The sequence below is a fragment of the Carlito syrichta genome, unplaced genomic scaffold (genome assembly GCF_000164805.1).
Source record: "Carlito syrichta isolate Samal-C Ts95f unplaced genomic scaffold, Tarsius_syrichta-2.0.1 Scaffold305320, whole genome shotgun sequence".
In the NCBI taxonomy this organism is placed as follows: Eukaryota; Metazoa; Chordata; class Mammalia; order Primates; family Tarsiidae; genus Carlito; species Carlito syrichta.
In genome coordinates, this window is record NW_007249416.1 from 110,864 (window position 1) to 118,977 (window position 8,114).

At 52.7% G+C, this 8,114-nt stretch overlaps 1 pseudogene; it reads left to right on the forward strand.

The window, feature by feature from the left end:
* The first annotated feature begins 308 nt into the window (after positions 1–308).
* LOC103263922 lies at positions 309–1,732 on the forward strand (annotated as a pseudogene).
* The last annotated feature ends 6,382 nt before the right edge of the window (positions 1,733–8,114 follow it).

Genomic DNA, 8,114 nt, shown 5'->3' on the forward strand with positions numbered 1-8,114 from the left:
GCCACCCTGGGCCTTCTCACTCCTCTCCTGCCCACAGGTACACCTGGAAGCTGCCAACTGGCAGAACCAGGAGCTACAGGCCCAGCTGAATTTTATTGTCCCCATGGAAGGTGAATGACTCTGAGGGAACCAGGGGACTCTTGCAGCATGGGACTGAGGGCTTAGAAGAGACCTTTGGAACATTGAGAGTTCTCCTTGGGTGAGGGGCTGGCTCTAGGTTACACAGTAAGGGTGGGGCAGAGGTAGTCCCTCGGCCTCCTTTGCTGGGTTGTCTGAGGACCCCTCTGTCTGCCCCAATAGGTTATGAAATGGGCAATGAGGAGGCCGATGACAAGGACAAGGAGCCTCACCAGCCCATGTTGAGCATCCCGGAGAACTTTAAGAGCCAGGAAGTCATGGTGAGCCCGATCTCTTGCCTTACTCTGGGGCTACCTGGACACCCTTATTGTCTTGGTTTCCCTGTCCTCTAATTTCCTTAAACCCTCTCCCCTCCCTGAAGTCAGTGGGCACACACCATTACACCTGTGAATAACAGGTGCACTCGAAGAGGCCTGAGAGAAGGCCCATCTGCCTTCCCCCAATTTGTCCTGTTGGTTCCCCTCTGAAGAACACACCCCTCTTGCTTGCAGGTGGCATACATTAACATGGCTTTAGCCAGTGCTGAGAAGGAACAGGCATGACTGCAGGGACAGCTGAAGAAATACAGAGTGTGCTGCCAGAGGCTGGGCAAGCTGGCAGACTCAACCCGGAAGGCACTGGAAGAGGTGACTCCAGCCCCTGGGACCAGGGGCGAGTCTGTGTCTGAGGAGGAGCACCAGGCCCTCCAGGGGGCCATGGAAAATCTGCAGGTGAGGGATTCTCTCCTGACAGGCCCATGTAGGGTGGGGTGGCAGGTTGCTGCCAACTCTGATTCTGGGTTCTGGCTCCAGAGCCTCTTCATGGAGGTGATGCAGAAGGCAGACATGAAGAAGCAACTGGAGGAGCTGGAGCATTGCTGCATCCAGCTGTCTGGAGAGACTGACATTATTGGTGAGCCAGGATGTGAGGGCTGTGGTGCAGCAGCTCCCTGGGGGTGGAGGGGCCAACCTCTGAGCCCTGTCATCTGCAGGTGAGTACATTGCCATCTATCAGAACCAGAGGGCAGTGCTGAAGGAGTGGCACCGAGAGAAGGAGGAGTACATCAGCCGGGTGGCACAGGACAAGGAAGAGATGAAGTTAGGGCGCAAGACCTGTCTGCAGTCCAGGCAGGTGGTGGGCGGGCACTGAGCACCTCTCCCTTCAGGGCAAGCTGCTGGAGCTGCAGGAGCTGGTGTTGCAACTTGTGAATGAGCATGAAAAGCGATATGGCAAATTCCTGTGGCTGCCCAGATCCCTGCTGCAGAGACAACTACAGGGCCTGCAGCCCTTCAAGAGCTGGGAGCTGCTGACGTGCAGCAGGCTGGTGAGTGGCCCCCTCGGGGAGGGCAGAGGCAGACACTGGGCAGGACACAGTGCTCAGTTGCTGGCCTCTCTCCATTCACAGAGCTCTGTGAGGTGAGCCTCACCGACAATAGAGAGCCTGCACAAGAAGAGATGGGGGAGGGATCTCCCTCAGACTCTTACCACACAGATCATTCAGCTGCTGCACATAATCCAGAACCCCCAGGAGCACCCAGGCTTGGGCAACAAGCCCTGCATCCCCATTTTCTATTAGGCTGACCAGAATGAGGAGGTGAAGATTATGGTCATCTAGATCCTGGAGAAGTGAGCCCGGGGGCTCTGACCCCACCCTGTTTCTTCCCCTCTCAACCCGACCTTGCCACCCCTCCCTCGCGCCCCATATCTGCCACCTTGTCTCTGCCACTCCTTCCCTGCCATTGCTCCTCCCCTCACCCCTTTATCTTTAGAGTAATAAGACCCCTGCCTAACAGGGAGACAAACCAGTGCAGACCCTTTGCCGTCTTGATCAGGGCTCAATCTTAATTTCTGGGTTTGTTTTCTTCCAGGAAAACAAAGAGCCAGAGGCTCATAAATCTAGTTTCTTTGAAGGCTGCCCCTGGTGGCCTCCTCACCCCACCAAGCAGGCCTTCCCTCAGATGGCCCCTTTCTCTTACTCAGAGACACTAAGGGCACTACAGTGGGGTGGCATTCTCTCTAGGTGGACAGTTGGGCCAACTGTCAGTCAGGCAGAAGCATGGGCTGCTGGGCTGGGCTCCCCTCTCCCGTGTACATATTGTATCTGTGTATCATTTTGTATATTCTGGGGGTTGAGCCAACCCCTATATAATAGTAGCAGTTGGAGCTGGCAGATGAGAAGTTTCTAATATTGGGAGCTGGGAAACTTATTTATTGATAGCACCAGCAGAAGAATGAGGAAGGGATGGAGTTATGGCACCCTGGTGACATGGCTCTGGTTTTTTTGTTTTTTGTTTTTTGTTTTTGAAATAAAATTAATGGATTTATCCATACTGCTCAGCCTTGTTCCCCTGTTTCCAGCTCTGGGTCCTGGGTTTGCACCACTGAACGCGGGAACCAATGCCAGCAGAGGGTAGATTTCTGGATTGTTCAGAGCCCCAGAGTGTCTGAGCACGTCCAATGGGCAATTAGAGACTTTCCAGATCTGTCACTGCGTATTGCTTGGTGTTGCCTGGGGGATTCCAAGGGAACTACCAGGGGGCGGCGCCTTCGCTGGCCCGGAGCCCTTCCGAGGTCGTGGGGTTCTTCGGGTCGCGCGGTCGGAATCCCCCGCCAGGGACTGGGTCCCTGTAGACTGCAGCCCAGCCACCACATCCCCGCCCCCTCCGTGCCCCTCCGGGAAACCAGGAAACCGGGACCATGGAGCTGGCCGCCGCAGCGCGGGCTCCTAGCTGCCTGGGGCCCCCGTAGCGTGCGCTCTTCCAGGTGCTCGGCTGCTGACCCTGCTCCCGGGGCGGCTCACATCCGCGGGCCGCGCCTCACTAGTGTTATAGGTACTGGAGGAGCAGCCGCTGGGCACCCTGGTGGGCGCCATCCAGAAGCACCCAGGCTTCACCTAACGGCTCAGCGAGAGCCACACACTTTTCGCCATCAACGGCAGCGCCGGTGCCCTGTACACCGCGGCCACCATCGACAGAGAGCCTGCCCAGCGACATCATCAGCCTGGCTGTACTGTCCAACACGCCCAGCTGCCCCACCGAGGTGCCTGTGCTGGCGCGCGACCTCAACAACAACACCCCGTGTTCCCAGACCTGTCGATCGTGGGTCTCGTTCAAGGAGGATAGCGGCAGCAGTGCCAGGTCATCTTGGACATGGCCCCCAACACGGACATCGGCTCCAGTGGCGTGGACCACTGCTCCTACCGCATCCTCCGCGGCAACCAGGCGGGTCGCTTCTGCCTGGACGTCACCCTGAACCCCAGCGGTGAGGGCACGTTCCTGCACCTGGCGTCCCAGGGCGGATTGGACTGCAAGGCCACGCCACACTACCAGCTCCTGGTAGAGGTGGAGGACAAGGGCGAGCCCAGGTGGCATGGATACCTGCAGGTCAACAGGGAGGTGTGGGACGTCAACACCACCACCCCCACCCCCCACCACCCCTCACCCCACCCCTCACCCCCGTCTTCAGCAGCTCTCACTATCAGGCAGGAGTGCCCGAGGACTGGGCCATGGACTCCAGCGTCCTGTGGGTGGCAGCAGCGGACACAGACGAGGGCACCAATGCAGACATCCGCTATCAGATGCAGGACTAGGGTACGCCCTTCCACGTGGACCCGGAGAGCAGGCTGATCAGCGTGGGCCAGCCGCTGGACTTCCAGGCAGGGTGTCAGTACTTGCTGACCATGCAGGCCACTGACCATGGCGTGCCCCTGCTCACCTGGCCCCAAGGTGCTGGTGCAGTTGTGTGACAGCAATGACAACGGCCTGCTGGTCTAGTTCTGCTACTTTACCGCCAGCTCGCACTAGGCCTTGGTGGACAAGAATGCCCGGGCAGGCACCATGATGGTGCTGCTCACTGTGAGGAATGCCGACATGCCCTCGGCCCACGGGAACATCTTGGTGCAGATCCTGGGCAGCAATGAGCAGCACCACCAGGAGGTGCATAGCAGCCGGGTCCCCAATGTGAGCCTCATCAAGGTGGTCAGGCCACTGGACCATGGGTGCATCCCATCCTATGACTTCACAGACTCTGTGTCAGATAACCATGGGACTGCGACCCTGGCCCACTCCTCAGTGGCCTGCCTGGTGATCCTTGTGAAGGACATCAACTACCACCCCCTGGTCTTCACCCAGCAGGTGTACCAGGTGAATCTGAGCAAGGAAGTTCCCCCCTGGGAGCTACATGAGTGGTGTCCAGCACCTAACATGACTCTGGGCTCAATGCCAACCTGTGCTACAGCATTGTCTCAGGCAATGTCCTGGGATGGTTCCAGATCAGTGAGTACAGTGGCCTGGTGGCCACCGGGGCTGTAGGGGGTCTGGGCCTTGAGCTGGCATCCCAGATGGTGCTGAACATCAGTGCCCTGGACCAGGGGGTTCACCCCAAGGTCTCCTATGCGCAGCTGGTGGTGACACTTCTGAATGTGAACAACAAGAAGCCAGCATTCAGCCAGTCAGAAGGGTACCACGTGTCTGTGGTCGAGAACGCCTCTGCATGGACAGAACTGCTAGTGCTCAGGACCACTGACGGGGACCTGGGTGACAACAGACCATGTACTTCTCCCTGCAGGAGGCAGAGACCAACTCCACAGCCTCCCACCTGGACCCTGTATCAGGGAGGCTGAGTGCTGTTGCCCCCTTAGACAGAGAGGAGCAAGCCTTCTCCTTCCTGCTGGTGGTGGCTACCGACCTGGGCTCCCCTCCCCAGGCGTCAGTGGCACATATCAACATGAGTGTTCTCTATGTAAACAACAAAAGCTCTTTGTTCTACCCTATCCAGTACTTTGCTCACATTCAGGAGAATGAGCCTGCAGGCAGCTACATCACCACCATGTCTGCCACCGACCAGACTCGGGTCCCAATAACACCATCAGATACAGTATATCAGCTGGGGACAGGTCTCAGTTTCAGGACAATGCTCAGAGTGGCATTATTTCTACAAGAATGGCCCTAGACAGAGAAGAAAAGACAGGCTACCAGTTGCAAGTAGTGGTCACTGCCAGTGGCTGCTTGCAGTCTCCCACCTATACGATCATGGCCATCACTGTGTTGGACACTCAGGACAATCCACCAGTGTTCAACCAGGCTGCCTACAGCTTTGTGGTTTTTGAGAATGTGGCCCTGGGCTATCACATGGGTAGTGTGTCTGCAACCACCATGGATCTCAACTCCAACATCAGTTACCTCATCACCACTGGGGACCAGAAAGGTATGTTTACTACCAACCACATCACCGGGTAAGCCAGTGTGATTGACAGAGAAGAGCAAGTCTTTTATCAGCTGAAGGTGGTGACCAGTGAAGGCTCTGTGATCAGATCTATTCCTAATGTGTAGTTGGCATTGAAAAACCCGTGTCTAGTGTTACCTTCTTTCAGTCTGCCTCACTCGGTCTCCTAGTCTGTAGCACCAGTTTTTCTTAGACCCACTTTGACCTAATAAAATGCTCATAAGAGTAAGTCTTCGAAGATTGGATGTTAAGAGCTACTTAACCTATGGGCCCATGTTATTCTGTGTTTTACTGTTCCAGGGTATTATCCCACATTACTGCTTTATGTTATTATTCTAGTTTAACACAATCCATTTCAACTTCTGTGCCTTGACGAATTCACACAGAAAGCATAGCTTGAATGAAAAAAGAAAGAAAGAAAAGAAGAAAATCCAGTTGTTCTTTCTGTTTTGCCTCAGTTTTCTTGAGAGAGCAACTAAACTCAAAGGCACTAGAAAAATGGGAAAGAAAAAAAAACTCAGTCAATCTGAGTGAATTGGAGATATGGCAAAATTAATTAAGGTTGTGTAGGTTGTAATTTACCAACCTATCAAAAATTCCTTAAAGAATAATTTAAACTGTAGTTAGCGGGAACCTATAACTAGGTACTAAACGTCTATTCTTTTATTTCCTGCATTTTAAATATCTTAATATGCTACATGCTACAATTTATTTATTGCTATAGTCCTCCCCTTCCCCAGGAATTGTCAAGTCATGTGCAGTGAAAAGAGTAAATCTCAGAGACTTCAGTCTGATCTCCCTACTTGTCCAGTTCTGTCTAGAGATATGGTCAGCAGAGTTAGGGCTCCCAAAGATGTCCACATGTTAATTTCTGGAACCTGTGAATATAATACTTTTTGCATGGCAAAAGGGACTTTGCAGAAGTGATTAAAACCATAAAATTGGAATGTTATTCTGTAGTATCGGTTTGAACCAAATCTAATATTAACAATCCTTAAAAGTGGTAAAACAGAGGCAACCTGAAGGTGGCGACCGCATAGGATCCCTGAGATTCTCTGAACGTGAGTTTCCAAAAAAGACTATTACTTTTCTTCCTGCACCCCCCCCCCCCCGCCCACCTCCAACCGCACTGGTACAAGGCCTGGGGACTTTTGGTCCCACGCAGGGCCAGACATTGCACCAGACCACGGCTGCCCCACTATATGTGATTCCAGCTGGCTAGAGAATTCCAAATCCCGGATCCCAGCTCCAACCCCAGCCACATCGTCGCGACAAGCACCCAGCACAAAGCTGCCGGTCATGCAGGGAGGCTCTGAGCGCCTGCCCCTTAGAGATACCGGTCCTGTTTCTGGCTAAAGTGCTCTGGGAGGGACCCAGAGCCACCACCTGCCCTCTGGAGCTTTGGAGATCAGAAACCCGGGCCCACCCTCGCTGAGGTACTCAGCGTGTGCGACCACAAGCCTGTGTAAGGGGACAGAACCCCAAGCTGGCGTAAGGTGCCGATCGCAGGCTTCCAGCTCCAGAGGGAATGCCTGACCCTCTCCTCGACCCTAGCCGGCTGGAGGCACCCCAGATCCAACGCCCAGCTGTGCAGCTGGTCCTGCCTAGAGACCCACAGGAGCACCCCTAAAAGTGAAAGTAAAACCACCACCTCGGCCATTTTCAATTGCCCCGCCCACCTATCAGAGCCTCCACCTTGGTTCCCACGGTGACGTCATTAACAGGAGACAAAGCCCCTCCCCTACACTGAATAGAGACTAGTGTCACAGATCTCCTAGGCAACAAGCTAACTGCCTGCAACAGAAACAAAGGAGAGAGACTGAAGATTAGATCTCAGGAACTTGATCCACTAAGGGACGAGAGAGAAAAATCTACACAAATGAAGAAAAACCAAAAGAAGAATATGGGTCTCTCCCAGACTCCTAGGAGGGCAGACACTGAGGAAACTGATTTTTGGAATGCAAACAAGGAAGAGTCCCGCCCAGAATGAATGGTCTCAAAATACAACCCTAGACATCAAGACATTAATGGAGAGATTAAAAAGAATTGAAGAGACTCAAGAAGAAACTAGAAAGGAGCTGATATCTGAGATAACAGTAATAAAGAATACTGTGAATGAAATAAACAATAAACGGATATGCATGGAAAGCAGAATTACCCAAGCAGAAGAAAGAATCTCAGAGCTTGAGGACCAAAATATAGAACTAACCCAAACTCTCAAAAACACAGAAAACAAGCTCAAAAAGACAGAAAAAACCCTTCAAGAGATGAGCGATTACCTCAAGAGGCCTAACCTAAGAGTAATTGGTCTGCCTAAGGCAGAAAGAGAGACAGAGACCACATTGGAACAAACCTTCCATGAGATCATTCAAGAAAACTTCCCTTATCTAATCAATGATGCAAAAATTCAAACACAAGAGATCCAGAGAACCCCAGCAAGACAACAAATGAGAAAACCAACTCCTTAACACATAATAATTCATCTAAACAAAGTAGGCATAAAAGAAAAAATCCCCAAGGCAGCAAGAGAAAAAGGCCAGATCACCTACCATGGAAGACCAATTAGAATTGCAGCAGATTTATCTACAGAAACCCTGCAGGCTAGGAGAGCTTGGAGCCCTATTTTCAAAGTCCTAAGAGATAAACAATTTCAAAGAAGAATAGCCTACCTGGCCAAGCTAAGCTTCATCAGCGAGGGAGAATTAAAATCTTTCCCAGATATCCAGTCCCTAAGAACTTATGCTGCCACCAAACCACCTCTACATGAAACACTT